The 22,500-nt window shown below is 42.8% G+C and overlaps 61 non-coding genes and 2 pseudogenes across 61 annotated transcripts in view; all 63 read left to right on the top strand.

Annotated features, from left to right (window-relative positions):
* The window catches only part of LOC116361379 (5S ribosomal RNA), a 119-nt gene extending 104 nt beyond the window's left edge, over positions 1–15 (top strand). Inside the window, exon 1 of the ribosomal RNA XR_004207540.1 lies at positions 1–15. This exon is cut by the window's left edge and continues 104 nt beyond it. This is a non-coding gene — a ribosomal RNA (5S ribosomal RNA).
* Positions 16–258: 243 nt separating this feature from the next.
* LOC116361378 (5S ribosomal RNA) lies at positions 259–377 on the top strand. Its single transcript, XR_004207539.1, has one exon. It is a non-coding gene; the product is annotated as a 5S ribosomal RNA (ribosomal RNA).
* A 242-nt stretch (positions 378–619) lies between these two features.
* On the top strand, positions 620–738 carry LOC116361377 (5S ribosomal RNA). Its single transcript, XR_004207538.1, has one exon. It is a non-coding gene; the product is annotated as a 5S ribosomal RNA (ribosomal RNA).
* Positions 739–980: 242 nt separating this feature from the next.
* Positions 981–1,099, top strand: LOC116361376 (5S ribosomal RNA). The gene has a single exon (XR_004207537.1). It is a non-coding gene; the product is annotated as a 5S ribosomal RNA (ribosomal RNA).
* A 242-nt stretch (positions 1,100–1,341) lies between these two features.
* Positions 1,342–1,460, top strand: LOC116361375 (5S ribosomal RNA). The gene has a single exon (XR_004207536.1). It is a non-coding gene; the product is annotated as a 5S ribosomal RNA (ribosomal RNA).
* Positions 1,461–1,702: 242 nt separating this feature from the next.
* Positions 1,703–1,821, top strand: LOC116361373 (5S ribosomal RNA). Its single transcript, XR_004207535.1, has one exon. It is a non-coding gene; the product is annotated as a 5S ribosomal RNA (ribosomal RNA).
* Positions 1,822–2,064: 243 nt separating this feature from the next.
* Positions 2,065–2,183, top strand: LOC116361371 (5S ribosomal RNA). The gene has a single exon (XR_004207533.1). It is a non-coding gene; the product is annotated as a 5S ribosomal RNA (ribosomal RNA).
* A 242-nt stretch (positions 2,184–2,425) lies between these two features.
* Positions 2,426–2,544, top strand: LOC116361370 (5S ribosomal RNA). The gene has a single exon (XR_004207532.1). It is a non-coding gene; the product is annotated as a 5S ribosomal RNA (ribosomal RNA).
* Positions 2,545–2,786: 242 nt separating this feature from the next.
* On the top strand, positions 2,787–2,905 carry LOC116361369 (5S ribosomal RNA). Its single transcript, XR_004207531.1, has one exon. It is a non-coding gene; the product is annotated as a 5S ribosomal RNA (ribosomal RNA).
* A 242-nt stretch (positions 2,906–3,147) lies between these two features.
* On the top strand, positions 3,148–3,266 carry LOC116361368 (5S ribosomal RNA). The gene has a single exon (XR_004207530.1). It is a non-coding gene; the product is annotated as a 5S ribosomal RNA (ribosomal RNA).
* Positions 3,267–3,508: 242 nt separating this feature from the next.
* Positions 3,509–3,627, top strand: LOC116361367 (5S ribosomal RNA). Its single transcript, XR_004207529.1, has one exon. It is a non-coding gene; the product is annotated as a 5S ribosomal RNA (ribosomal RNA).
* Positions 3,628–3,869: 242 nt separating this feature from the next.
* LOC116361437 (5S ribosomal RNA) lies at positions 3,870–3,988 on the top strand. Its single transcript, XR_004207594.1, has one exon. It is a non-coding gene; the product is annotated as a 5S ribosomal RNA (ribosomal RNA).
* A 242-nt stretch (positions 3,989–4,230) lies between these two features.
* On the top strand, positions 4,231–4,349 carry LOC116361436 (5S ribosomal RNA). The gene has a single exon (XR_004207593.1). It is a non-coding gene; the product is annotated as a 5S ribosomal RNA (ribosomal RNA).
* Positions 4,350–4,591: 242 nt separating this feature from the next.
* Positions 4,592–4,710, top strand: LOC116361435 (5S ribosomal RNA). Its single transcript, XR_004207592.1, has one exon. It is a non-coding gene; the product is annotated as a 5S ribosomal RNA (ribosomal RNA).
* A 242-nt stretch (positions 4,711–4,952) lies between these two features.
* On the top strand, positions 4,953–5,071 carry LOC116361434 (5S ribosomal RNA). Its single transcript, XR_004207591.1, has one exon. It is a non-coding gene; the product is annotated as a 5S ribosomal RNA (ribosomal RNA).
* A 243-nt stretch (positions 5,072–5,314) lies between these two features.
* LOC116361433 (5S ribosomal RNA) lies at positions 5,315–5,433 on the top strand. Its single transcript, XR_004207590.1, has one exon. It is a non-coding gene; the product is annotated as a 5S ribosomal RNA (ribosomal RNA).
* A 242-nt stretch (positions 5,434–5,675) lies between these two features.
* Positions 5,676–5,794, top strand: LOC116361430 (5S ribosomal RNA). Its single transcript, XR_004207588.1, has one exon. It is a non-coding gene; the product is annotated as a 5S ribosomal RNA (ribosomal RNA).
* A 242-nt stretch (positions 5,795–6,036) lies between these two features.
* Positions 6,037–6,155, top strand: LOC116361429 (5S ribosomal RNA). The gene has a single exon (XR_004207587.1). It is a non-coding gene; the product is annotated as a 5S ribosomal RNA (ribosomal RNA).
* A 242-nt stretch (positions 6,156–6,397) lies between these two features.
* Positions 6,398–6,516, top strand: LOC116361428 (5S ribosomal RNA). Its single transcript, XR_004207586.1, has one exon. It is a non-coding gene; the product is annotated as a 5S ribosomal RNA (ribosomal RNA).
* A 242-nt stretch (positions 6,517–6,758) lies between these two features.
* Positions 6,759–6,877, top strand: LOC116361427 (5S ribosomal RNA). Its single transcript, XR_004207585.1, has one exon. It is a non-coding gene; the product is annotated as a 5S ribosomal RNA (ribosomal RNA).
* Positions 6,878–7,119: 242 nt separating this feature from the next.
* On the top strand, positions 7,120–7,238 carry LOC116361426 (5S ribosomal RNA). The gene has a single exon (XR_004207584.1). It is a non-coding gene; the product is annotated as a 5S ribosomal RNA (ribosomal RNA).
* Positions 7,239–7,480: 242 nt separating this feature from the next.
* On the top strand, positions 7,481–7,599 carry LOC116361425 (5S ribosomal RNA). Its single transcript, XR_004207582.1, has one exon. It is a non-coding gene; the product is annotated as a 5S ribosomal RNA (ribosomal RNA).
* A 242-nt stretch (positions 7,600–7,841) lies between these two features.
* On the top strand, positions 7,842–7,960 carry LOC116361424 (5S ribosomal RNA). The gene has a single exon (XR_004207581.1). It is a non-coding gene; the product is annotated as a 5S ribosomal RNA (ribosomal RNA).
* Positions 7,961–8,202: 242 nt separating this feature from the next.
* On the top strand, positions 8,203–8,321 carry LOC116361423 (5S ribosomal RNA). The gene has a single exon (XR_004207580.1). It is a non-coding gene; the product is annotated as a 5S ribosomal RNA (ribosomal RNA).
* A 242-nt stretch (positions 8,322–8,563) lies between these two features.
* LOC116361422 (5S ribosomal RNA) lies at positions 8,564–8,682 on the top strand. Its single transcript, XR_004207579.1, has one exon. It is a non-coding gene; the product is annotated as a 5S ribosomal RNA (ribosomal RNA).
* A 242-nt stretch (positions 8,683–8,924) lies between these two features.
* LOC116361421 (5S ribosomal RNA) lies at positions 8,925–9,043 on the top strand. Its single transcript, XR_004207578.1, has one exon. It is a non-coding gene; the product is annotated as a 5S ribosomal RNA (ribosomal RNA).
* A 242-nt stretch (positions 9,044–9,285) lies between these two features.
* LOC116361418 (5S ribosomal RNA) lies at positions 9,286–9,404 on the top strand. The gene has a single exon (XR_004207576.1). It is a non-coding gene; the product is annotated as a 5S ribosomal RNA (ribosomal RNA).
* A 242-nt stretch (positions 9,405–9,646) lies between these two features.
* LOC116361417 (5S ribosomal RNA) lies at positions 9,647–9,765 on the top strand. Its single transcript, XR_004207575.1, has one exon. It is a non-coding gene; the product is annotated as a 5S ribosomal RNA (ribosomal RNA).
* Positions 9,766–10,007: 242 nt separating this feature from the next.
* Positions 10,008–10,126, top strand: LOC116361416 (5S ribosomal RNA). Its single transcript, XR_004207574.1, has one exon. It is a non-coding gene; the product is annotated as a 5S ribosomal RNA (ribosomal RNA).
* Positions 10,127–10,368: 242 nt separating this feature from the next.
* Positions 10,369–10,487, top strand: LOC116361415 (5S ribosomal RNA). The gene has a single exon (XR_004207573.1). It is a non-coding gene; the product is annotated as a 5S ribosomal RNA (ribosomal RNA).
* Positions 10,488–10,729: 242 nt separating this feature from the next.
* Positions 10,730–10,848, top strand: LOC116361414 (5S ribosomal RNA). Its single transcript, XR_004207572.1, has one exon. It is a non-coding gene; the product is annotated as a 5S ribosomal RNA (ribosomal RNA).
* Positions 10,849–11,090: 242 nt separating this feature from the next.
* Positions 11,091–11,209, top strand: LOC116361413 (5S ribosomal RNA). The gene has a single exon (XR_004207571.1). It is a non-coding gene; the product is annotated as a 5S ribosomal RNA (ribosomal RNA).
* Positions 11,210–11,451: 242 nt separating this feature from the next.
* On the top strand, positions 11,452–11,570 carry LOC116361412 (5S ribosomal RNA). Its single transcript, XR_004207570.1, has one exon. It is a non-coding gene; the product is annotated as a 5S ribosomal RNA (ribosomal RNA).
* Positions 11,571–11,812: 242 nt separating this feature from the next.
* LOC116361411 (5S ribosomal RNA) lies at positions 11,813–11,931 on the top strand. The gene has a single exon (XR_004207569.1). It is a non-coding gene; the product is annotated as a 5S ribosomal RNA (ribosomal RNA).
* A 242-nt stretch (positions 11,932–12,173) lies between these two features.
* On the top strand, positions 12,174–12,292 carry LOC116361410 (5S ribosomal RNA). The gene has a single exon (XR_004207568.1). It is a non-coding gene; the product is annotated as a 5S ribosomal RNA (ribosomal RNA).
* Positions 12,293–12,534: 242 nt separating this feature from the next.
* LOC116361409 (5S ribosomal RNA) lies at positions 12,535–12,653 on the top strand. The gene has a single exon (XR_004207567.1). It is a non-coding gene; the product is annotated as a 5S ribosomal RNA (ribosomal RNA).
* Positions 12,654–12,895: 242 nt separating this feature from the next.
* LOC116361407 (5S ribosomal RNA) lies at positions 12,896–13,014 on the top strand. Its single transcript, XR_004207565.1, has one exon. It is a non-coding gene; the product is annotated as a 5S ribosomal RNA (ribosomal RNA).
* A 242-nt stretch (positions 13,015–13,256) lies between these two features.
* LOC116361406 (5S ribosomal RNA) lies at positions 13,257–13,375 on the top strand. Its single transcript, XR_004207564.1, has one exon. It is a non-coding gene; the product is annotated as a 5S ribosomal RNA (ribosomal RNA).
* A 242-nt stretch (positions 13,376–13,617) lies between these two features.
* Positions 13,618–13,736, top strand: LOC116361405 (5S ribosomal RNA). The gene has a single exon (XR_004207563.1). It is a non-coding gene; the product is annotated as a 5S ribosomal RNA (ribosomal RNA).
* Positions 13,737–13,978: 242 nt separating this feature from the next.
* LOC116361404 (5S ribosomal RNA) lies at positions 13,979–14,097 on the top strand. Its single transcript, XR_004207562.1, has one exon. It is a non-coding gene; the product is annotated as a 5S ribosomal RNA (ribosomal RNA).
* Positions 14,098–14,339: 242 nt separating this feature from the next.
* LOC116361403 (5S ribosomal RNA) lies at positions 14,340–14,458 on the top strand. The gene has a single exon (XR_004207561.1). It is a non-coding gene; the product is annotated as a 5S ribosomal RNA (ribosomal RNA).
* Positions 14,459–14,700: 242 nt separating this feature from the next.
* On the top strand, positions 14,701–14,819 carry LOC116361402 (5S ribosomal RNA). The gene has a single exon (XR_004207560.1). It is a non-coding gene; the product is annotated as a 5S ribosomal RNA (ribosomal RNA).
* A 242-nt stretch (positions 14,820–15,061) lies between these two features.
* LOC116361401 (5S ribosomal RNA) lies at positions 15,062–15,180 on the top strand. The gene has a single exon (XR_004207559.1). It is a non-coding gene; the product is annotated as a 5S ribosomal RNA (ribosomal RNA).
* Positions 15,181–15,422: 242 nt separating this feature from the next.
* On the top strand, positions 15,423–15,541 carry LOC116361400 (5S ribosomal RNA). The gene has a single exon (XR_004207558.1). It is a non-coding gene; the product is annotated as a 5S ribosomal RNA (ribosomal RNA).
* A 242-nt stretch (positions 15,542–15,783) lies between these two features.
* On the top strand, positions 15,784–15,902 carry LOC116361399 (5S ribosomal RNA). The gene has a single exon (XR_004207557.1). It is a non-coding gene; the product is annotated as a 5S ribosomal RNA (ribosomal RNA).
* Positions 15,903–16,144: 242 nt separating this feature from the next.
* Positions 16,145–16,263, top strand: LOC116361398 (5S ribosomal RNA). Its single transcript, XR_004207556.1, has one exon. It is a non-coding gene; the product is annotated as a 5S ribosomal RNA (ribosomal RNA).
* A 242-nt stretch (positions 16,264–16,505) lies between these two features.
* On the top strand, positions 16,506–16,624 carry LOC116361396 (5S ribosomal RNA). The gene has a single exon (XR_004207554.1). It is a non-coding gene; the product is annotated as a 5S ribosomal RNA (ribosomal RNA).
* Positions 16,625–16,866: 242 nt separating this feature from the next.
* Positions 16,867–16,985, top strand: LOC116361395 (5S ribosomal RNA). The gene has a single exon (XR_004207553.1). It is a non-coding gene; the product is annotated as a 5S ribosomal RNA (ribosomal RNA).
* A 242-nt stretch (positions 16,986–17,227) lies between these two features.
* LOC116361394 (5S ribosomal RNA) lies at positions 17,228–17,346 on the top strand. Its single transcript, XR_004207552.1, has one exon. It is a non-coding gene; the product is annotated as a 5S ribosomal RNA (ribosomal RNA).
* Positions 17,347–17,588: 242 nt separating this feature from the next.
* On the top strand, positions 17,589–17,707 carry LOC116361393 (5S ribosomal RNA). The gene has a single exon (XR_004207551.1). It is a non-coding gene; the product is annotated as a 5S ribosomal RNA (ribosomal RNA).
* A 242-nt stretch (positions 17,708–17,949) lies between these two features.
* LOC116361392 (5S ribosomal RNA) lies at positions 17,950–18,068 on the top strand. The gene has a single exon (XR_004207550.1). It is a non-coding gene; the product is annotated as a 5S ribosomal RNA (ribosomal RNA).
* A 242-nt stretch (positions 18,069–18,310) lies between these two features.
* On the top strand, positions 18,311–18,429 carry LOC116361391 (5S ribosomal RNA). The gene has a single exon (XR_004207549.1). It is a non-coding gene; the product is annotated as a 5S ribosomal RNA (ribosomal RNA).
* Positions 18,430–18,671: 242 nt separating this feature from the next.
* LOC116361390 (5S ribosomal RNA) lies at positions 18,672–18,790 on the top strand. The gene has a single exon (XR_004207548.1). It is a non-coding gene; the product is annotated as a 5S ribosomal RNA (ribosomal RNA).
* Positions 18,791–19,032: 242 nt separating this feature from the next.
* LOC116361389 (5S ribosomal RNA) lies at positions 19,033–19,151 on the top strand. Its single transcript, XR_004207547.1, has one exon. It is a non-coding gene; the product is annotated as a 5S ribosomal RNA (ribosomal RNA).
* Positions 19,152–19,393: 242 nt separating this feature from the next.
* Positions 19,394–19,512, top strand: LOC116361384 (5S ribosomal RNA). The gene has a single exon (XR_004207545.1). It is a non-coding gene; the product is annotated as a 5S ribosomal RNA (ribosomal RNA).
* A 242-nt stretch (positions 19,513–19,754) lies between these two features.
* On the top strand, positions 19,755–19,873 carry LOC116361372 (5S ribosomal RNA). The gene has a single exon (XR_004207534.1). It is a non-coding gene; the product is annotated as a 5S ribosomal RNA (ribosomal RNA).
* A 242-nt stretch (positions 19,874–20,115) lies between these two features.
* LOC116361432 (5S ribosomal RNA) lies at positions 20,116–20,234 on the top strand. The gene has a single exon (XR_004207589.1). It is a non-coding gene; the product is annotated as a 5S ribosomal RNA (ribosomal RNA).
* Positions 20,235–20,476: 242 nt separating this feature from the next.
* On the top strand, positions 20,477–20,595 carry LOC116361419 (5S ribosomal RNA). The gene has a single exon (XR_004207577.1). It is a non-coding gene; the product is annotated as a 5S ribosomal RNA (ribosomal RNA).
* Positions 20,596–20,837: 242 nt separating this feature from the next.
* Positions 20,838–20,956, top strand: LOC116361408 (5S ribosomal RNA). The gene has a single exon (XR_004207566.1). It is a non-coding gene; the product is annotated as a 5S ribosomal RNA (ribosomal RNA).
* Positions 20,957–21,198: 242 nt separating this feature from the next.
* On the top strand, positions 21,199–21,316 carry LOC116361386 (uncharacterized; annotated as a pseudogene).
* A 242-nt stretch (positions 21,317–21,558) lies between these two features.
* LOC116361397 (5S ribosomal RNA) lies at positions 21,559–21,677 on the top strand. The gene has a single exon (XR_004207555.1). It is a non-coding gene; the product is annotated as a 5S ribosomal RNA (ribosomal RNA).
* Positions 21,678–21,919: 242 nt separating this feature from the next.
* LOC116361366 (5S ribosomal RNA) lies at positions 21,920–22,038 on the top strand. Its single transcript, XR_004207528.1, has one exon. It is a non-coding gene; the product is annotated as a 5S ribosomal RNA (ribosomal RNA).
* Positions 22,039–22,280: 242 nt separating this feature from the next.
* On the top strand, positions 22,281–22,399 carry LOC116361387 (uncharacterized; annotated as a pseudogene).
* The last annotated feature ends 101 nt before the right edge of the window (positions 22,400–22,500 follow it).

Below are 22,500 nucleotides of genomic sequence, written 5' to 3'. Positions count from 1 at the left end.
CAGGTGCTGTAAGCTTTTTCGTCAACTCTTTGTCCGTTTTTTCCCACAAGGCTGAAATATGTGCCCTTGCTTTGAAATAAGTAAGCAAGGTTAGTTTGTATTTCATCCAACAATCTGTGCTACAAATTATTTCTACAGTATATGCAATTTCTTCCACTTTTTGAGTGACACAAAGATGCTTATCTAAATGGTGAAAATGCAACAGCTGTTAATCAGACTCACTTTCACTTAACATAGTGCACCAAGAGATAGTTTCTCGCTTACGACCACACCGGCCTGAGTACGCCTGATCTCGTCTGATCTCGGAAGCTAAGCAGGGTCGGGCCTGGTTAGTACTTGGATGGGAGACCGCCTGGGAATACCAGGTGCTGTAAGCTTTTCGTCAACTCTTTGTCCGTTTTTTCCCACAAGGCTGAAATATGTGCCCTTGCTTTGAAATAAGTAAGCAAGGTTAGTTTGTATTTCATCCAACAATCTGTGCTACAAATTATTTCTACAGTATATGCAATTTCTTCCACTTTTTGAGTGACACAAAGATGCTTATCTAAATGGTGAAAATGCAACAGCTGTTAATCAGACTCACTTTCACTTAACATAGTGCACCAAGAGATAGTTTCTCGCTTACGACCACACCGGCCTGAGTACGCCTGATCTCGTCTGATCTCGGAAGCTAAGCAGGGTCGGGCCTGGTTAGTACTTGGATGGGAGACCGCCTGGGAATACCAGGTGCTGTAAGCTTTTCGTCAACTCTTTGTCCGTTTTTTCCCACAAGGCTGAAATATGTGCCCTTGCTTTGAAATAAGTAAGCAAGGTTAGTTTGTATTTCATCCAACAATCTGTGCTACAAATTATTTCTACAGTATATGCAATTTCTTCCACTTTTTGAGTGACACAAAGATGCTTATCTAAATGGTGAAAATGCAACAGCTGTTAATCAGACTCACTTTCACTTAACATAGTGCACCAAGAGATAGTTTCTCGCTTACGACCACACCGGCCTGAGTACGCCTGATCTCGTCTGATCTCGGAAGCTAAGCAGGGTCGGGCCTGGTTAGTACTTGGATGGGAGACCGCCTGGGAATACCAGGTGCTGTAAGCTTTTCGTCAACTCTTTGTCCGTTTTTTCCCACAAGGCTGAAATATGTGCCCTTGCTTTGAAATAAGTAAGCAAGGTTAGTTTGTATTTCATCCAACAATCTGTGCTACAAATTATTTCTACAGTATATGCAATTTCTTCCACTTTTTGAGTGACACAAAGATGCTTATCTAAATGGTGAAAATGCAACAGCTGTTAATCAGACTCACTTTCACTTAACATAGTGCACCAAGAGATAGTTTCTCGCTTACGACCACACCGGCCTGAGTACGCCTGATCTCGTCTGATCTCGGAAGCTAAGCAGGGTCGGGCCTGGTTAGTACTTGGATGGGAGACCGCCTGGGAATACCAGGTGCTGTAAGCTTTTTGTCAACTCTTTGTCCGTTTTTTCCCACAAGGCTGAAATATGTGCCCTTGCTTTGAAATAAGTAAGCAAGGTTAGTTTGTATTTCATCCAACAATCTGTGCTACAAATTATTTCTACAGTATATGCAATTTCTTCCACTTTTTGAGTGACACAAAGATGCTTATCTAAATGGTGAAAATGCAACAGCTGTTAATCAGACTCACTTTCACTTAACATAGTGCACCAAGAGATAGTTTCTCGCTTACGACCACACCGGCCTGAGTACGCCTGATCTCGTCTGATCTCGGAAGCTAAGCAGGGTCGGGCCTGGTTAGTACTTGGATGGGAGACCGCCTGGGAATACCAGGTGCTGTAAGCTTTTTCGTCAACTCTTTGTCCGTTTTTTCCCACAAGGCTGAAATATGTGCCCTTGCTTTGAAATAAGTAAGCAAGGTTAGTTTGTATTTCATCCAACAATCTGTGCTACAAATTATTTCTACAGTATATGCAATTTCTTCCACTTTTTGAGTGACACAAAGATGCTTATCTAAATGGTGAAAATGCAACAGCTGTTAATCAGACTCACTTTCACTTAACATAGTGCACCAAGAGATAGTTTCTCGCTTACGACCACACCGGCCTGAGTACGCCTGATCTCGTCTGATCTCGGAAGCTAAGCAGGGTCGGGCCTGGTTAGTACTTGGATGGGAGACCGCCTGGGAATACCAGGTGCTGTAAGCTTTTCGTCAACTCTTTGTCCGTTTTTTCCCACAAGGCTGAAATATGTGCCCTTGCTTTGAAATAAGTAAGCAAGGTTAGTTTGTATTTCATCCAACAATCTGTGCTACAAATTATTTCTACAGTATATGCAATTTCTTCCACTTTTTGAGTGACACAAAGATGCTTATCTAAATGGTGAAAATGCAACAGCTGTTAATCAGACTCACTTTCACTTAACATAGTGCACCAAGAGATAGTTTCTCGCTTACGACCACACCGGCCTGAGTACGCCTGATCTCGTCTGATCTCGGAAGCTAAGCAGGGTCGGGCCTGGTTAGTACTTGGATGGGAGACCGCCTGGGAATACCAGGTGCTGTAAGCTTTTCGTCAACTCTTTGTCCGTTTTTTCCCACAAGGCTGAAATATGTGCCCTTGCTTTGAAATAAGTAAGCAAGGTTAGTTTGTATTTCATCCAACAATCTGTGCTACAAATTATTTCTACAGTATATGCAATTTCTTCCACTTTTTGAGTGACACAAAGATGCTTATCTAAATGGTGAAAATGCAACAGCTGTTAATCAGACTCACTTTCACTTAACATAGTGCACCAAGAGATAGTTTCTCGCTTACGACCACACCGGCCTGAGTACGCCTGATCTCGTCTGATCTCGGAAGCTAAGCAGGGTCGGGCCTGGTTAGTACTTGGATGGGAGACCGCCTGGGAATACCAGGTGCTGTAAGCTTTTCGTCAACTCTTTGTCCGTTTTTTCCCACAAGGCTGAAATATGTGCCCTTGCTTTGAAATAAGTAAGCAAGGTTAGTTTGTATTTCATCCAACAATCTGTGCTACAAATTATTTCTACAGTATATGCAATTTCTTCCACTTTTTGAGTGACACAAAGATGCTTATCTAAATGGTGAAAATGCAACAGCTGTTAATCAGACTCACTTTCACTTAACATAGTGCACCAAGAGATAGTTTCTCGCTTACGACCACACCGGCCTGAGTACGCCTGATCTCGTCTGATCTCGGAAGCTAAGCAGGGTCGGGCCTGGTTAGTACTTGGATGGGAGACCGCCTGGGAATACCAGGTGCTGTAAGCTTTTCGTCAACTCTTTGTCCGTTTTTTCCCACAAGGCTGAAATATGTGCCCTTGCTTTGAAATAAGTAAGCAAGGTTAGTTTGTATTTCATCCAACAATCTGTGCTACAAATTATTTCTACAGTATATGCAATTTCTTCCACTTTTTGAGTGACACAAAGATGCTTATCTAAATGGTGAAAATGCAACAGCTGTTAATCAGACTCACTTTCACTTAACATAGTGCACCAAGAGATAGTTTCTCGCTTACGACCACACCGGCCTGAGTACGCCTGATCTCGTCTGATCTCGGAAGCTAAGCAGGGTCGGGCCTGGTTAGTACTTGGATGGGAGACCGCCTGGGAATACCAGGTGCTGTAAGCTTTTCGTCAACTCTTTGTCCGTTTTTTCCCACAAGGCTGAAATATGTGCCCTTGCTTTGAAATAAGTAAGCAAGGTTAGTTTGTATTTCATCCAACAATCTGTGCTACAAATTATTTCTACAGTATATGCAATTTCTTCCACTTTTTGAGTGACACAAAGATGCTTATCTAAATGGTGAAAATGCAACAGCTGTTAATCAGACTCACTTTCACTTAACATAGTGCACCAAGAGATAGTTTCTCGCTTACGACCACACCGGCCTGAGTACGCCTGATCTCGTCTGATCTCGGAAGCTAAGCAGGGTCGGGCCTGGTTAGTACTTGGATGGGAGACCGCCTGGGAATACCAGGTGCTGTAAGCTTTTCGTCAACTCTTTGTCCGTTTTTTCCCACAAGGCTGAAATATGTGCCCTTGCTTTGAAATAAGTAAGCAAGGTTAGTTTGTATTTCATCCAACAATCTGTGCTACAAATTATTTCTACAGTATATGCAATTTCTTCCACTTTTTGAGTGACACAAAGATGCTTATCTAAATGGTGAAAATGCAACAGCTGTTAATCAGACTCACTTTCACTTAACATAGTGCACCAAGAGATAGTTTCTCGCTTACGACCACACCGGCCTGAGTACGCCTGATCTCGTCTGATCTCGGAAGCTAAGCAGGGTCGGGCCTGGTTAGTACTTGGATGGGAGACCGCCTGGGAATACCAGGTGCTGTAAGCTTTTCGTCAACTCTTTGTCCGTTTTTTCCCACAAGGCTGAAATATGTGCCCTTGCTTTGAAATAAGTAAGCAAGGTTAGTTTGTATTTCATCCAACAATCTGTGCTACAAATTATTTCTACAGTATATGCAATTTCTTCCACTTTTTGAGTGACACAAAGATGCTTATCTAAATGGTGAAAATGCAACAGCTGTTAATCAGACTCACTTTCACTTAACATAGTGCACCAAGAGATAGTTTCTCGCTTACGACCACACCGGCCTGAGTACGCCTGATCTCGTCTGATCTCGGAAGCTAAGCAGGGTCGGGCCTGGTTAGTACTTGGATGGGAGACCGCCTGGGAATACCAGGTGCTGTAAGCTTTTCGTCAACTCTTTGTCCGTTTTTTCCCACAAGGCTGAAATATGTGCCCTTGCTTTGAAATAAGTAAGCAAGGTTAGTTTGTATTTCATCCAACAATCTGTGCTACAAATTATTTCTACAGTATATGCAATTTCTTCCACTTTTTGAGTGACACAAAGATGCTTATCTAAATGGTGAAAATGCAACAGCTGTTAATCAGACTCACTTTCACTTAACATAGTGCACCAAGAGATAGTTTCTCGCTTACGACCACACCGGCCTGAGTACGCCTGATCTCGTCTGATCTCGGAAGCTAAGCAGGGTCGGGCCTGGTTAGTACTTGGATGGGAGACCGCCTGGGAATACCAGGTGCTGTAAGCTTTTTCGTCAACTCTTTGTCCGTTTTTTCCCACAAGGCTGAAATATGTGCCCTTGCTTTGAAATAAGTAAGCAAGGTTAGTTTGTATTTCATCCAACAATCTGTGCTACAAATTATTTCTACAGTATATGCAATTTCTTCCACTTTTTGAGTGACACAAAGATGCTTATCTAAATGGTGAAAATGCAACAGCTGTTAATCAGACTCACTTTCACTTAACATAGTGCACCAAGAGATAGTTTCTCGCTTACGACCACACCGGCCTGAGTACGCCTGATCTCGTCTGATCTCGGAAGCTAAGCAGGGTCGGGCCTGGTTAGTACTTGGATGGGAGACCGCCTGGGAATACCAGGTGCTGTAAGCTTTTCGTCAACTCTTTGTCCGTTTTTTCCCACAAGGCTGAAATATGTGCCCTTGCTTTGAAATAAGTAAGCAAGGTTAGTTTGTATTTCATCCAACAATCTGTGCTACAAATTATTTCTACAGTATATGCAATTTCTTCCACTTTTTGAGTGACACAAAGATGCTTATCTAAATGGTGAAAATGCAACAGCTGTTAATCAGACTCACTTTCACTTAACATAGTGCACCAAGAGATAGTTTCTCGCTTACGACCACACCGGCCTGAGTACGCCTGATCTCGTCTGATCTCGGAAGCTAAGCAGGGTCGGGCCTGGTTAGTACTTGGATGGGAGACCGCCTGGGAATACCAGGTGCTGTAAGCTTTTCGTCAACTCTTTGTCCGTTTTTTCCCACAAGGCTGAAATATGTGCCCTTGCTTTGAAATAAGTAAGCAAGGTTAGTTTGTATTTCATCCAACAATCTGTGCTACAAATTATTTCTACAGTATATGCAATTTCTTCCACTTTTTGAGTGACACAAAGATGCTTATCTAAATGGTGAAAATGCAACAGCTGTTAATCAGACTCACTTTCACTTAACATAGTGCACCAAGAGATAGTTTCTCGCTTACGACCACACCGGCCTGAGTACGCCTGATCTCGTCTGATCTCGGAAGCTAAGCAGGGTCGGGCCTGGTTAGTACTTGGATGGGAGACCGCCTGGGAATACCAGGTGCTGTAAGCTTTTCGTCAACTCTTTGTCCGTTTTTTCCCACAAGGCTGAAATATGTGCCCTTGCTTTGAAATAAGTAAGCAAGGTTAGTTTGTATTTCATCCAACAATCTGTGCTACAAATTATTTCTACAGTATATGCAATTTCTTCCACTTTTTGAGTGACACAAAGATGCTTATCTAAATGGTGAAAATGCAACAGCTGTTAATCAGACTCACTTTCACTTAACATAGTGCACCAAGAGATAGTTTCTCGCTTACGACCACACCGGCCTGAGTACGCCTGATCTCGTCTGATCTCGGAAGCTAAGCAGGGTCGGGCCTGGTTAGTACTTGGATGGGAGACCGCCTGGGAATACCAGGTGCTGTAAGCTTTTCGTCAACTCTTTGTCCGTTTTTTCCCACAAGGCTGAAATATGTGCCCTTGCTTTGAAATAAGTAAGCAAGGTTAGTTTGTATTTCATCCAACAATCTGTGCTACAAATTATTTCTACAGTATATGCAATTTCTTCCACTTTTTGAGTGACACAAAGATGCTTATCTAAATGGTGAAAATGCAACAGCTGTTAATCAGACTCACTTTCACTTAACATAGTGCACCAAGAGATAGTTTCTCGCTTACGACCACACCGGCCTGAGTACGCCTGATCTCGTCTGATCTCGGAAGCTAAGCAGGGTCGGGCCTGGTTAGTACTTGGATGGGAGACCGCCTGGGAATACCAGGTGCTGTAAGCTTTTCGTCAACTCTTTGTCCGTTTTTTCCCACAAGGCTGAAATATGTGCCCTTGCTTTGAAATAAGTAAGCAAGGTTAGTTTGTATTTCATCCAACAATCTGTGCTACAAATTATTTCTACAGTATATGCAATTTCTTCCACTTTTTGAGTGACACAAAGATGCTTATCTAAATGGTGAAAATGCAACAGCTGTTAATCAGACTCACTTTCACTTAACATAGTGCACCAAGAGATAGTTTCTCGCTTACGACCACACCGGCCTGAGTACGCCTGATCTCGTCTGATCTCGGAAGCTAAGCAGGGTCGGGCCTGGTTAGTACTTGGATGGGAGACCGCCTGGGAATACCAGGTGCTGTAAGCTTTTCGTCAACTCTTTGTCCGTTTTTTCCCACAAGGCTGAAATATGTGCCCTTGCTTTGAAATAAGTAAGCAAGGTTAGTTTGTATTTCATCCAACAATCTGTGCTACAAATTATTTCTACAGTATATGCAATTTCTTCCACTTTTTGAGTGACACAAAGATGCTTATCTAAATGGTGAAAATGCAACAGCTGTTAATCAGACTCACTTTCACTTAACATAGTGCACCAAGAGATAGTTTCTCGCTTACGACCACACCGGCCTGAGTACGCCTGATCTCGTCTGATCTCGGAAGCTAAGCAGGGTCGGGCCTGGTTAGTACTTGGATGGGAGACCGCCTGGGAATACCAGGTGCTGTAAGCTTTTCGTCAACTCTTTGTCCGTTTTTTCCCACAAGGCTGAAATATGTGCCCTTGCTTTGAAATAAGTAAGCAAGGTTAGTTTGTATTTCATCCAACAATCTGTGCTACAAATTATTTCTACAGTATATGCAATTTCTTCCACTTTTTGAGTGACACAAAGATGCTTATCTAAATGGTGAAAATGCAACAGCTGTTAATCAGACTCACTTTCACTTAACATAGTGCACCAAGAGATAGTTTCTCGCTTACGACCACACCGGCCTGAGTACGCCTGATCTCGTCTGATCTCGGAAGCTAAGCAGGGTCGGGCCTGGTTAGTACTTGGATGGGAGACCGCCTGGGAATACCAGGTGCTGTAAGCTTTTTGTCAACTCTTTGTCCGTTTTTTCCCACAAGGCTGAAATATGTGCCCTTGCTTTGAAATAAGTAAGCAAGGTTAGTTTGTATTTCATCCAACAATCTGTGCTACAAATTATTTCTACAGTATATGCAATTTCTTCCACTTTTTGAGTGACACAAAGATGCTTATCTAAATGGTGAAAATGCAACAGCTGTTAATCAGACTCACTTTCACTTAACATAGTGCACCAAGAGATAGTTTCTCGCTTACGACCACACCGGCCTGAGTACGCCTGATCTCGTCTGATCTCGGAAGCTAAGCAGGGTCGGGCCTGGTTAGTACTTGGATGGGAGACCGCCTGGGAATACCAGGTGCTGTAAGCTTTTCGTCAACTCTTTGTCCGTTTTTTCCCACAAGGCTGAAATATGTGCCCTTGCTTTGAAATAAGTAAGCAAGGTTAGTTTGTATTTCATCCAACAATCTGTGCTACAAATTATTTCTACAGTATATGCAATTTCTTCCACTTTTTGAGTGACACAAAGATGCTTATCTAAATGGTGAAAATGCAACAGCTGTTAATCAGACTCACTTTCACTTAACATAGTGCACCAAGAGATAGTTTCTCGCTTACGACCACACCGGCCTGAGTACGCCTGATCTCGTCTGATCTCGGAAGCTAAGCAGGGTCGGGCCTGGTTAGTACTTGGATGGGAGACCGCCTGGGAATACCAGGTGCTGTAAGCTTTTCGTCAACTCTTTGTCCGTTTTTTCCCACAAGGCTGAAATATGTGCCCTTGCTTTGAAATAAGTAAGCAAGGTTAGTTTGTATTTCATCCAACAATCTGTGCTACAAATTATTTCTACAGTATATGCAATTTCTTCCACTTTTTGAGTGACACAAAGATGCTTATCTAAATGGTGAAAATGCAACAGCTGTTAATCAGACTCACTTTCACTTAACATAGTGCACCAAGAGATAGTTTCTCGCTTACGACCACACCGGCCTGAGTACGCCTGATCTCGTCTGATCTCGGAAGCTAAGCAGGGTCGGGCCTGGTTAGTACTTGGATGGGAGACCGCCTGGGAATACCAGGTGCTGTAAGCTTTTCGTCAACTCTTTGTCCGTTTTTTCCCACAAGGCTGAAATATGTGCCCTTGCTTTGAAATAAGTAAGCAAGGTTAGTTTGTATTTCATCCAACAATCTGTGCTACAAATTATTTCTACAGTATATGCAATTTCTTCCACTTTTTGAGTGACACAAAGATGCTTATCTAAATGGTGAAAATGCAACAGCTGTTAATCAGACTCACTTTCACTTAACATAGTGCACCAAGAGATAGTTTCTCGCTTACGACCACACCGGCCTGAGTACGCCTGATCTCGTCTGATCTCGGAAGCTAAGCAGGGTCGGGCCTGGTTAGTACTTGGATGGGAGACCGCCTGGGAATACCAGGTGCTGTAAGCTTTTTGTCAACTCTTTGTCCGTTTTTTCCCACAAGGCTGAAATATGTGCCCTTGCTTTGAAATAAGTAAGCAAGGTTAGTTTGTATTTCATCCAACAATCTGTGCTACAAATTATTTCTACAGTATATGCAATTTCTTCCACTTTTTGAGTGACACAAAGATGCTTATCTAAATGGTGAAAATGCAACAGCTGTTAATCAGACTCACTTTCACTTAACATAGTGCACCAAGAGATAGTTTCTCGCTTACGACCACACCGGCCTGAGTACGCCTGATCTCGTCTGATCTCGGAAGCTAAGCAGGGTCGGGCCTGGTTAGTACTTGGATGGGAGACCGCCTGGGAATACCAGGTGCTGTAAGCTTTTCGTCAACTCTTTGTCCGTTTTTTCCCACAAGGCTGAAATATGTGCCCTTGCTTTGAAATAAGTAAGCAAGGTTAGTTTGTATTTCATCCAACAATCTGTGCTACAAATTATTTCTACAGTATATGCAATTTCTTCCACTTTTTGAGTGACACAAAGATGCTTATCTAAATGGTGAAAATGCAACAGCTGTTAATCAGACTCACTTTCACTTAACATAGTGCACCAAGAGATAGTTTCTCGCTTACGACCACACCGGCCTGAGTACGCCTGATCTCGTCTGATCTCGGAAGCTAAGCAGGGTCGGGCCTGGTTAGTACTTGGATGGGAGACCGCCTGGGAATACCAGGTGCTGTAAGCTTTTCGTCAACTCTTTGTCCGTTTTTTCCCACAAGGCTGAAATATGTGCCCTTGCTTTGAAATAAGTAAGCAAGGTTAGTTTGTATTTCATCCAACAATCTGTGCTACAAATTATTTCTACAGTATATGCAATTTCTTCCACTTTTTGAGTGACACAAAGATGCTTATCTAAATGGTGAAAATGCAACAGCTGTTAATCAGACTCACTTTCACTTAACATAGTGCACCAAGAGATAGTTTCTCGCTTACGACCACACCGGCCTGAGTACGCCTGATCTCGTCTGATCTCGGAAGCTAAGCAGGGTCGGGCCTGGTTAGTACTTGGATGGGAGACCGCCTGGGAATACCAGGTGCTGTAAGCTTTTTGTCAACTCTTTGTCCGTTTTTTCCCACAAGGCTGAAATATGTGCCCTTGCTTTGAAATAAGTAAGCAAGGTTAGTTTGTATTTCATCCAACAATCTGTGCTACAAATTATTTCTACAGTATATGCAATTTCTTCCACTTTTTGAGTGACACAAAGATGCTTATCTAAATGGTGAAAATGCAACAGCTGTTAATCAGACTCACTTTCACTTAACATAGTGCACCAAGAGATAGTTTCTCGCTTACGACCACACCGGCCTGAGTACGCCTGATCTCGTCTGATCTCGGAAGCTAAGCAGGGTCGGGCCTGGTTAGTACTTGGATGGGAGACCGCCTGGGAATACCAGGTGCTGTAAGCTTTTTGTCAACTCTTTGTCCGTTTTTTCCCACAAGGCTGAAATATGTGCCCTTGCTTTGAAATAAGTAAGCAAGGTTAGTTTGTATTTCATCCAACAATCTGTGCTACAAATTATTTCTACAGTATATGCAATTTCTTCCACTTTTTGAGTGACACAAAGATGCTTATCTAAATGGTGAAAATGCAACAGCTGTTAATCAGACTCACTTTCACTTAACATAGTGCACCAAGAGATAGTTTCTCGCTTACGACCACACCGGCCTGAGTACGCCTGATCTCGTCTGATCTCGGAAGCTAAGCAGGGTCGGGCCTGGTTAGTACTTGGATGGGAGACCGCCTGGGAATACCAGGTGCTGTAAGCTTTTCGTCAACTCTTTGTCCGTTTTTTCCCACAAGGCTGAAATATGTGCCCTTGCTTTGAAATAAGTAAGCAAGGTTAGTTTGTATTTCATCCAACAATCTGTGCTACAAATTATTTCTACAGTATATGCAATTTCTTCCACTTTTTGAGTGACACAAAGATGCTTATCTAAATGGTGAAAATGCAACAGCTGTTAATCAGACTCACTTTCACTTAACATAGTGCACCAAGAGATAGTTTCTCGCTTACGACCACACCGGCCTGAGTACGCCTGATCTCGTCTGATCTCGGAAGCTAAGCAGGGTCGGGCCTGGTTAGTACTTGGATGGGAGACCGCCTGGGAATACCAGGTGCTGTAAGCTTTTCGTCAACTCTTTGTCCGTTTTTTCCCACAAGGCTGAAATATGTGCCCTTGCTTTGAAATAAGTAAGCAAGGTTAGTTTGTATTTCATCCAACAATCTGTGCTACAAATTATTTCTACAGTATATGCAATTTCTTCCACTTTTTGAGTGACACAAAGATGCTTATCTAAATGGTGAAAATGCAACAGCTGTTAATCAGACTCACTTTCACTTAACATAGTGCACCAAGAGATAGTTTCTCGCTTACGACCACACCGGCCTGAGTACGCCTGATCTCGTCTGATCTCGGAAGCTAAGCAGGGTCGGGCCTGGTTAGTACTTGGATGGGAGACCGCCTGGGAATACCAGGTGCTGTAAGCTTTTTGTCAACTCTTTGTCCGTTTTTTCCCACAAGGCTGAAATATGTGCCCTTGCTTTGAAATAAGTAAGCAAGGTTAGTTTGTATTTCATCCAACAATCTGTGCTACAAATTATTTCTACAGTATATGCAATTTCTTCCACTTTTTGAGTGACACAAAGATGCTTATCTAAATGGTGAAAATGCAACAGCTGTTAATCAGACTCACTTTCACTTAACATAGTGCACCAAGAGATAGTTTCTCGCTTACGACCACACCGGCCTGAGTACGCCTGATCTCGTCTGATCTCGGAAGCTAAGCAGGGTCGGGCCTGGTTAGTACTTGGATGGGAGACCGCCTGGGAATACCAGGTGCTGTAAGCTTTTCGTCAACTCTTTGTCCGTTTTTTCCCACAAGGCTGAAATATGTGCCCTTGCTTTGAAATAAGTAAGCAAGGTTAGTTTGTATTTCATCCAACAATCTGTGCTACAAATTATTTCTACAGTATATGCAATTTCTTCCACTTTTTGAGTGACACAAAGATGCTTATCTAAATGGTGAAAATGCAACAGCTGTTAATCAGACTCACTTTCACTTAACATAGTGCACCAAGAGATAGTTTCTCGCTTACGACCACACCGGCCTGAGTACGCCTGATCTCGTCTGATCTCGGAAGCTAAGCAGGGTCGGGCCTGGTTAGTACTTGGATGGGAGACCGCCTGGGAATACCAGGTGCTGTAAGCTTTTCGTCAACTCTTTGTCCGTTTTTTCCCACAAGGCTGAAATATGTGCCCTTGCTTTGAAATAAGTAAGCAAGGTTAGTTTGTATTTCATCCAACAATCTGTGCTACAAATTATTTCTACAGTATATGCAATTTCTTCCACTTTTTGAGTGACACAAAGATGCTTATCTAAATGGTGAAAATGCAACAGCTGTTAATCAGACTCACTTTCACTTAACATAGTGCACCAAGAGATAGTTTCTCGCTTACGACCACACCGGCCTGAGTACGCCTGATCTCGTCTGATCTCGGAAGCTAAGCAGGGTCGGGCCTGGTTAGTACTTGGATGGGAGACCGCCTGGGAATACCAGGTGCTGTAAGCTTTTTGTCAACTCTTTGTCCGTTTTTTCCCACAAGGCTGAAATATGTGCCCTTGCTTTGAAATAAGTAAGCAAGGTTAGTTTGTATTTCATCCAACAATCTGTGCTACAAATTATTTCTACAGTATATGCAATTTCTTCCACTTTTTGAGTGACACAAAGATGCTTATCTAAATGGTGAAAATGCAACAGCTGTTAATCAGACTCACTTTCACTTAACATAGTGCACCAAGAGATAGTTTCTCGCTTACGACCACACCGGCCTGAGTACGCCTGATCTCGTCTGATCTCGGAAGCTAAGCAGGGTCGGGCCTGGTTAGTACTTGGATGGGAGACCGCCTGGGAATACCAGGTGCTGTAAGCTTTTCGTCAACTCTTTGTCCGTTTTTTCCCACAAGGCTGAAATATGTGCCCTTGCTTTGAAATAAGTAAGCAAGGTTAGTTTGTATTTCATCCAACAATCTGTGCTACAAATTATTTCTACAGTATATGCAATTTCTTCCACTTTTTGAGTGACACAAAGATGCTTATCTAAATGGTGAAAATGCAACAGCTGTTAATCAGACTCACTTTCACTTAACATAGTGCACCAAGAGATAGTTTCTCGCTTACGACCACACCGGCCTGAGTACGCCTGATCTCGTCTGATCTCGGAAGCTAAGCAGGGTCGGGCCTGGTTAGTACTTGGATGGGAGACCGCCTGGGAATACCAGGTGCTGTAAGCTTTTTGTCAACTCTTTGTCCGTTTTTTCCCACAAGGCTGAAATATGTGCCCTTGCTTTGAAATAAGTAAGCAAGGTTAGTTTGTATTTCATCCAACAATCTGTGCTACAAATTATTTCTACAGTATATGCAATTTCTTCCACTTTTTGAGTGACACAAAGATGCTTATCTAAATGGTGAAAATGCAACAGCTGTTAATCAGACTCACTTTCACTTAACATAGTGCACCAAGAGATAGTTTCTCGCTTACGACCACACCGGCCTGAGTACGCCTGATCTCGTCTGATCTCGGAAGCTAAGCAGGGTCGGGCCTGGTTAGTACTTGGATGGGAGACCGCCTGGGAATACCAGGTGCTGTAAGCTTTTTGTCAACTCTTTGTCCGTTTTTTCCCACAAGGCTGAAATATGTGCCCTTGCTTTGAAATAAGTAAGCAAGGTTAGTTTGTATTTCATCCAACAATCTGTGCTACAAATTATTTCTACAGTATATGCAATTTCTTCCACTTTTTGAGTGACACAAAGATGCTTATCTAAATGGTGAAAATGCAACAGCTGTTAATCAGACTCACTTTCACTTAACATAGTGCACCAAGAGATAGTTTCTCGCTTACGACCACACCGGCCTGAGTACGCCTGATCTCGTCTGATCTCGGAAGCTAAGCAGGGTCGGGCCTGGTTAGTACTTGGATGGGAGACCGCCTGGGAATACCAGGTGCTGTAAGCTTTTTGTCAACTCTTTGTCCGTTTTTTCCCACAAGGCTGAAATATGTGCCCTTGCTTTGAAATAAGTAAGCAAGGTTAGTTTGTATTTCATCCAACAATCTGTGCTACAAATTATTTCTACAGTATATGCAATTTCTTCCACTTTTTGAGTGACACAAAGATGCTTATCTAAATGGTGAAAATGCAACAGCTGTTAATCAGACTCACTTTCACTTAACATAGTGCACCAAGAGATAGTTTCTCGCTTACGACCACACCGGCCTGAGTACGCCTGATCTCGTCTGATCTCGGAAGCTAAGCAGGGTCGGGCCTGGTTAGTACTTGGATGGGAGACCGCCTGGGAATACCAGGTGCTGTAAGCTTTTCGTCAACTCTTTGTCCGTTTTTTCCCACAAGGCTGAAATATGTGCCCTTGCTTTGAAATAAGTAAGCAAGGTTAGTTTGTATTTCATCCAACAATCTGTGCTACAAATTATTTCTACAGTATATGCAATTTCTTCCACTTTTTGAGTGACACAAAGATGCTTATCTAAATGGTGAAAATGCAACAGCTGTTAATCAGACTCACTTTCACTTAACATAGTGCACCAAGAGATAGTTTCTCGCTTACGACCACACCGGCCTGAGTACGCCTGATCTCGTCTGATCTCGGAAGCTAAGCAGGGTCGGGCCTGGTTAGTACTTGGATGGGAGACCGCCTGGGAATACCAGGTGCTGTAAGCTTTTCGTCAACTCTTTGTCCGTTTTTTCCCACAAGGCTGAAATATGTGCCCTTGCTTTGAAATAAGTAAGCAAGGTTAGTTTGTATTTCATCCAACAATCTGTGCTACAAATTATTTCTACAGTATATGCAATTTCTTCCACTTTTTGAGTGACACAAAGATGCTTATCTAAATGGTGAAAATGCAACAGCTGTTAATCAGACTCACTTTCACTTAACATAGTGCACCAAGAGATAGTTTCTCGCTTACGACCACACCGGCCTGAGTACGCCTGATCTCGTCTGATCTCGGAAGCTAAGCAGGGTCGGGCCTGGTTAGTACTTGGATGGGAGACCGCCTGGGAATACCAGGTGCTGTAAGCTTTTTGTCAACTCTTTGTCCGTTTTTTCCCACAAGGCTGAAATATGTGCCCTTGCTTTGAAATAAGTAAGCAAGGTTAGTTTGTATTTCATCCAACAATCTGTGCTACAAATTATTTCTACAGTATATGCAATTTCTTCCACTTTTTGAGTGACACAAAGATGCTTATCTAAATGGTGAAAATGCAACAGCTGTTAATCAGACTCACTTTCACTTAACATAGTGCACCAAGAGATAGTTTCTCGCTTACGACCACACCGGCCTGAGTACGCCTGATCTCGTCTGATCTCGGAAGCTAAGCAGGGTCGGGCCTGGTTAGTACTTGGATGGGAGACCGCCTGGGAATACCAGGTGCTGTAAGCTTTTCGTCAACTCTTTGTCCGTTTTTTCCCACAAGGCTGAAATATGTGCCCTTGCTTTGAAATAAGTAAGCAAGGTTAGTTTGTATTTCATCCAACAATCTGTGCTACAAATTATTTCTACAGTATATGCAATTTCTTCCACTTTTTGAGTGACACAAAGATGCTTATCTAAATGGTGAAAATGCAACAGCTGTTAATCAGACTCACTTTCACTTAACATAGTGCACCAAGAGATAGTTTCTCGCTTACGACCACACCGGCCTGAGTACGCCTGATCTCGTCTGATCTCGGAAGCTAAGCAGGGTCGGGCCTGGTTAGTACTTGGATGGGAGACCGCCTGGGAATACCAGGTGCTGTAAGCTTTTTGTCAACTCTTTGTCCGTTTTTTCCCACAAGGCTGAAATATGTGCCCTTGCTTTGAAATAAGTAAGCAAGGTTAGTTTGTATTTCATCCAACAATCTGTGCTACAAATTATTTCTACAGTATATGCAATTTCTTCCACTTTTTGAGTGACACAAAGATGCTTATCTAAATGGTGAAAATGCAACAGCTGTTAATCAGACTCACTTTCACTTAACATAGTGCACCAAGAGATAGTTTCTCGCTTACGACCACACCGGCCTGAGTACGCCTGATCTCGTCTGATCTCGGAAGCTAAGCAGGGTCGGGCCTGGTTAGTACTTGGATGGGAGACCGCCTGGGAATACCAGGTGCTGTAAGCTTTTTGTCAACTCTTTGTCCGTTTTTTCCCACAAGGCTGAAATATGTGCCCTTGCTTTGAAATAAGTAAGCAAGGTTAGTTTGTATTTCATCCAACAATCTGTGCTACAAATTATTTCTACAGTATATGCAATTTCTTCCACTTTTTGAGTGACACAAAGATGCTTATCTAAATGGTGAAAATGCAACAGCTGTTAATCAGACTCACTTTCACTTAACATAGTGCACCAAGAGATAGTTTCTCGCTTACGACCACACCGGCCTGAGTACGCCTGATCTCGTCTGATCTCGGAAGCTAAGCAGGGTCGGGCCTGGTTAGTACTTGGATGGGAGACCGCCTGGGAATACCAGGTGCTGTAAGCTTTTTGTCAACTCTTTGTCCGTTTTTTCCCACAAGGCTGAAATATGTGCCCTTGCTTTGAAATAAGTAAGCAAGGTTAGTTTGTATTTCATCCAACAATCTGTGCTACAAATTATTTCTACAGTATATGCAATTTCTTCCACTTTTTGAGTGACACAAAGATGCTTATCTAAATGGTGAAAATGCAACAGCTGTTAATCAGACTCACTTTCACTTAACATAGTGCACCAAGAGATAGTTTCTCGCTTACGACCACACCGGCCTGAGTACGCCTGATCTCGTCTGATCTCGGAAGCTAAGCAGGGTCGGGCCTGGTTAGTACTTGGATGGGAGACCGCCTGGGAATACCAGGTGCTGTAAGCTTTTTGTCAACTCTTTGTCCGTTTTTTCCCACAAGGCTGAAATATGTGCCCTTGCTTTGAAATAAGTAAGCAAGGTTAGTTTGTATTTCATCCAACAATCTGTGCTACAAATTATTTCTACAGTATATGCAATTTCTTCCACTTTTTGAGTGACACAAAGATGCTTATCTAAATGGTGAAAATGCAACAGCTGTTAATCAGACTCACTTTCACTTAACATAGTGCACCAAGAGATAGTTTCTCGCTTACGACCACACCGGCCTGAGTACGCCTGATCTCGTCTGATCTCGGAAGCTAAGCAGGGTCGGGCCTGGTTAGTACTTGGATGGGAGACCGCCTGGGAATACCAGGTGCTGTAAGCTTTTTGTCAACTCTTTGTCCGTTTTTTCCCACAAGGCTGAAATATGTGCCCTTGCTTTGAAATAAGTAAGCAAGGTTAGTTTGTATTTCATCCAACAATCTGTGCTACAAATTATTTCTACAGTATATGCAATTTCTTCCACTTTTTGAGTGACACAAAGATGCTTATCTAAATGGTGAAAATGCAACAGCTGTTAATCAGACTCACTTTCACTTAACATAGTGCACCAAGAGATAGTTTCTCGCTTACGACCACACCGGCCTGAGTACGCCTGATCTCGTCTGATCTCGGAAGCTAAGCAGGGTCGGGCCTGGTTAGTACTTGGATGGGAGACCGCCTGGGAATACCAGGTGCTGTAAGCTTTTTGTCAACTCTTTGTCCGTTTTTTCCCACAAGGCTGAAATATGTGCCCTTGCTTTGAAATAAGTAAGCAAGGTTAGTTTGTATTTCATCCAACAATCTGTGCTACAAATTATTTCTACAGTATATGCAATTTCTTCCACTTTTTGAGTGACACAAAGATGCTTATCTAAATGGTGAAAATGCAACAGCTGTTAATCAGACTCACTTTCACTTAACATAGTGCACCAAGAGATAGTTTCTCGCTTACGACCACACCGGCCTGAGTACGCCTGATCTCGTCTGATCTCGGAAGCTAAGCAGGGTCGGGCCTGGTTAGTACTTGGATGGGAGACCGCCTGGGAATACCAGGTGCTGTAAGCTTTTTGTCAACTCTTTGTCCGTTTTTTCCCACAAGGCTGAAATATGTGCCCTTGCTTTGAAATAAGTAAGCAAGGTTAGTTTGTATTTCATCCAACAATCTGTGCTACAAATTATTTCTACAGTATATGCAATTTCTTCCACTTTTTGAGTGACACAAAGATGCTTATCTAAATGGTGAAAATGCAACAGCTGTTAATCAGACTCACTTTCACTTAACATAGTGCACCAAGAGATAGTTTCTCGCTTACGACCACACCGGCCTGAGTACGCCTGATCTCGTCTGATCTCGGAAGCTAAGCAGGGTCGGGCCTGGTTAGTACTTGGATGGGAGACCGCCTGGGAATACCAGGTGCTGTAAGCTTTTTGTCAACTCTTTGTCCGTTTTTTCCCACAAGGCTGAAATATGTGCCCTTGCTTTGAAATAAGTAAGCAAGGTTAGTTTGTATTTCATCCAACAATCTGTGCTACAAATTATTTCTACAGTATATGCAATTTCTTCCACTTTTTGAGTGACACAAAGATGCTTATCTAAATGGTGAAAATGCAACAGCTGTTAATCAGACTCACTTTCACTTAACATAGTGCACCAAGAGATAGTTTCTCGCTTACGACCACACCGGCCTGAGTACGCCTGATCTCGTCTGATCTCGGAAGCTAAGCAGGGTCGGGCCTGGTTAGTACTTGGATGGGAGACCGCCTGGGAATACCAGGTGCTGTAAGCTTTTTGTCAACTCTTTGTCCGTTTTTTCCCACAAGGCTGAAATATGTGCCCTTGCTTTGAAATAAGTAAGCAAGGTTAGTTTGTATTTCATCCAACAATCTGTGCTACAAATTATTTCTACAGTATATGCAATTTCTTCCACTTTTTGAGTGACACAAAGATGCTTATCTAAATGGTGAAAATGCAACAGCTGTTAATCAGACTCACTTTCACTTAACATAGTGCACCAAGAGATAGTTTCTCGCTTACGACCACACCGGCCTGAGTACGCCTGATCTCGTCTGATCTCGGAAGCTAAGCAGGGTCGGGCCTGGTTAGTACTTGGATGGGAGACCGCCTGGGAATACCAGGTGCTGTAAGCTTTTTGTCAACTCTTTGTCCGTTTTTTCCCACAAGGCTGAAATATGTGCCCTTGCTTTGAAATAAGTAAGCAAGGTTAGTTTGTATTTCATCCAACAATCTGTGCTACAAATTATTTCTACAGTATATGCAATTTCTTCCACTTTTTGAGTGACACAAAGATGCTTATCTAAATGGTGAAAATGCAACAGCTGTTAATCAGACTCACTTTCACTTAACATAGTGCACCAAGAGATAGTTTCTCGCTTACGACCACACCGGCCTGAGTACGCCTGATCTCGTCTGATCTCGGAAGCTAAGCAGGGTCGGGCCTGGTTAGTACTTGGATGGGAGACCGCCTGGGAATACCAGGTGCTGTAAGCTTTTCGTCAACTCTTTGTCCGTTTTTTCCCACAAGGCTGAAATATGTGCCCTTGCTTTGAAATAAGTAAGCAAGGTTAGTTTGTATTTCATCCAACAATCTGTGCTACAAATTATTTCTACAGTATATGCAATTTCTTCCACTTTTTGAGTGACACAAAGATGCTTATCTAAATGGTGAAAATGCAACAGCTGTTAATCAGACTCACTTTCACTTAACATAGTGCACCAAGAGATAGTTTCTCGCTTACGACCACACCGGCCTGAGTACGCCTGATCTCGTCTGATCTCGGAAGCTAAGCAGGGTCGGGCCTGGTTAGTACTTGGATGGGAGACCGCCTGGGAATACCAGGTGCTGTAAGCTTTTTGTCAACTCTTTGTCCGTTTTTTCCCACAAGGCTGAAATATGTGCCCTTGCTTTGAAATAAGTAAGCAAGGTTAGTTTGTATTTCATCCAACAATCTGTGCTACAAATTATTTCTACAGTATATGCAATTTCTTCCACTTTTTGAGTGACACAAAGATGCTTATCTAAATGGTGAAAATGCAACAGCTGTTAATCAGACTCACTTTCACTTAACATAGTGCACCAAGAGATAGTTTCTCGCTTACGACCACACCGGCCTGAGTACGCCTGATCTCGTCTGATCTCGGAAGCTAAGCAGGGTCGGGCCTGGTTAGTACTTGGATGGGAGACCGCCTGGGAATACCAGGTGCTGTAAGCTTTTTGTCAACTCTTTGTCCGTTTTTTCCCACAAGGCTGAAATATGTGCCCTTGCTTTGAAATAAGTAAGCAAGGTTAGTTTGTATTTCATCCAACAATCTGTGCTACAAATTATTTCTACAGTATATGCAATTTCTTCCACTTTTTGAGTGACACAAAGATGCTTATCTAAATGGTGAAAATGCAACAGCTGTTAATCAGACTCACTTTCACTTAACATAGTGCACCAAGAGATAGTTTCTCGCTTACGACCACACCGGCCTGAGTACGCCTGATCTCGTCTGATCTCGGAAGCTAAGCAGGGTCGGGCCTGGTTAGTACTTGGATGGGAGACCGCCTGGGAATACCAGGTGCTGTAAGCTTTTCGTCAACTCTTTGTCCGTTTTTTCCCACAAGGCTGAAATATGTGCCCTTGCTTTGAAATAAGTAAGCAAGGTTAGTTTGTATTTCATCCAACAATCTGTGCTACAAATTATTTCTACAGTATATGCAATTTCTTCCACTTTTTGAGTGACACAAAGATGCTTATCTAAATGGTGAAAATGCAACAGCTGTTAATCAGACTCACTTTCACTTAACATAGTGCACCAAGAGATAGTTTCTCGCTTACGACCACACGGCCTGAGTACGCCTGATCTCGTCTGATCTCGGAAGCTAAGCAGGGTCGGGCCTGGTTAGTACTTGGATGGGAGACCGCCTGGGAATACCAGGTGCTGTAAGCTTTTCGTCAACTCTTTGTCCGTTTTTTCCCACAAGGCTGAAATATGTGCCCTTGCTTTGAAATAAGTAAGCAAGGTTAGTTTGTATTTCATCCAACAATCTGTGCTACAAATTATTTCTACAGTATATGCAATTTCTTCCACTTTTTGAGTGACACAAAGATGCTTATCTAAATGGTGAAAATGCAACAGCTGTTAATCAGACTCACTTTCACTTAACATAGTGCACCAAGAGATAGTTTCTCGCTTACGACCACACCGGCCTGAGTACGCCTGATCTCGTCTGATCTCGGAAGCTAAGCAGGGTCGGGCCTGGTTAGTACTTGGATGGGAGACCGCCTGGGAATACCAGGTGCTGTAAGCTTTTTGTCAACTCTTTGTCCGTTTTTTCCCACAAGGCTGAAATATGTGCCCTTGCTTTGAAATAAGTAAGCAAGGTTAGTTTGTATTTCATCCAACAATCTGTGCTACAAATTATTTCTACAGTATATGCAATTTCTTCCACTTTTTGAGTGACACAAAGATGCTTATCTAAATGGTGAAAATGCAACAGCTGTTAATCAGACTCACTTTCACTTAACATAGTGCACCAAGAGATAGTTTCTCGCTTACGACCACACCGGCCTGAGTACGCCTGATCTCGTCTGATCTCGGAAGCTAAGCAGGGTCGGGCCTGGTTAGTACTTGGATGGGAGACCGCCTGGGAATACCAGGTGCTGTAAGCTTTTTGTCAACTCTTTGTCCGTTTTTTCCCACAAGGCTGAAATATGTGCCCTTGCTTTGAAATAAGTAAGCAAGGTTAGTTTGTATTTCATCCAACAATCTGTGCTACAAATTATTTCTACAGTATATGCAATTTCTTCCACTTTTTGAGTGACACAAAGATGCTTATCTAAATGGTGAAAATGCAACAGCTGTTAATCAGACTCACTTTCACTTAACATAGTGCACCAAGAGATAGTTTCTCGCTTACGACCACCCGGCCTGAGTACGCCTGATCTCGTCTGATCTCGGAAGCTAAGCAGGGTCGGGGCCTGGTTAGTACTTGGATGGGAGACCGCCTGGGAATACCAGGTGCTGTAAGCTTTTCGTCAACCTCTTGTCCGTTTTTTTCCCACAAGGCTGAAATATGTGCCCTTGCTTTGAAAATAAGTAAGCAAGGTTAGTTTGTATTTCATCCAACAATT

Source organism: Oncorhynchus kisutch, unplaced genomic scaffold, assembly GCF_002021735.2.
Source record: "Oncorhynchus kisutch isolate 150728-3 unplaced genomic scaffold, Okis_V2 scaffold655, whole genome shotgun sequence".
Classification (NCBI taxonomy): Eukaryota; Metazoa; Chordata; class Actinopteri; order Salmoniformes; family Salmonidae; genus Oncorhynchus; species Oncorhynchus kisutch.
Note: the sequence above shows the minus strand (reverse complement) of the source record. Positions and strands in the feature narration are given on the sequence as shown.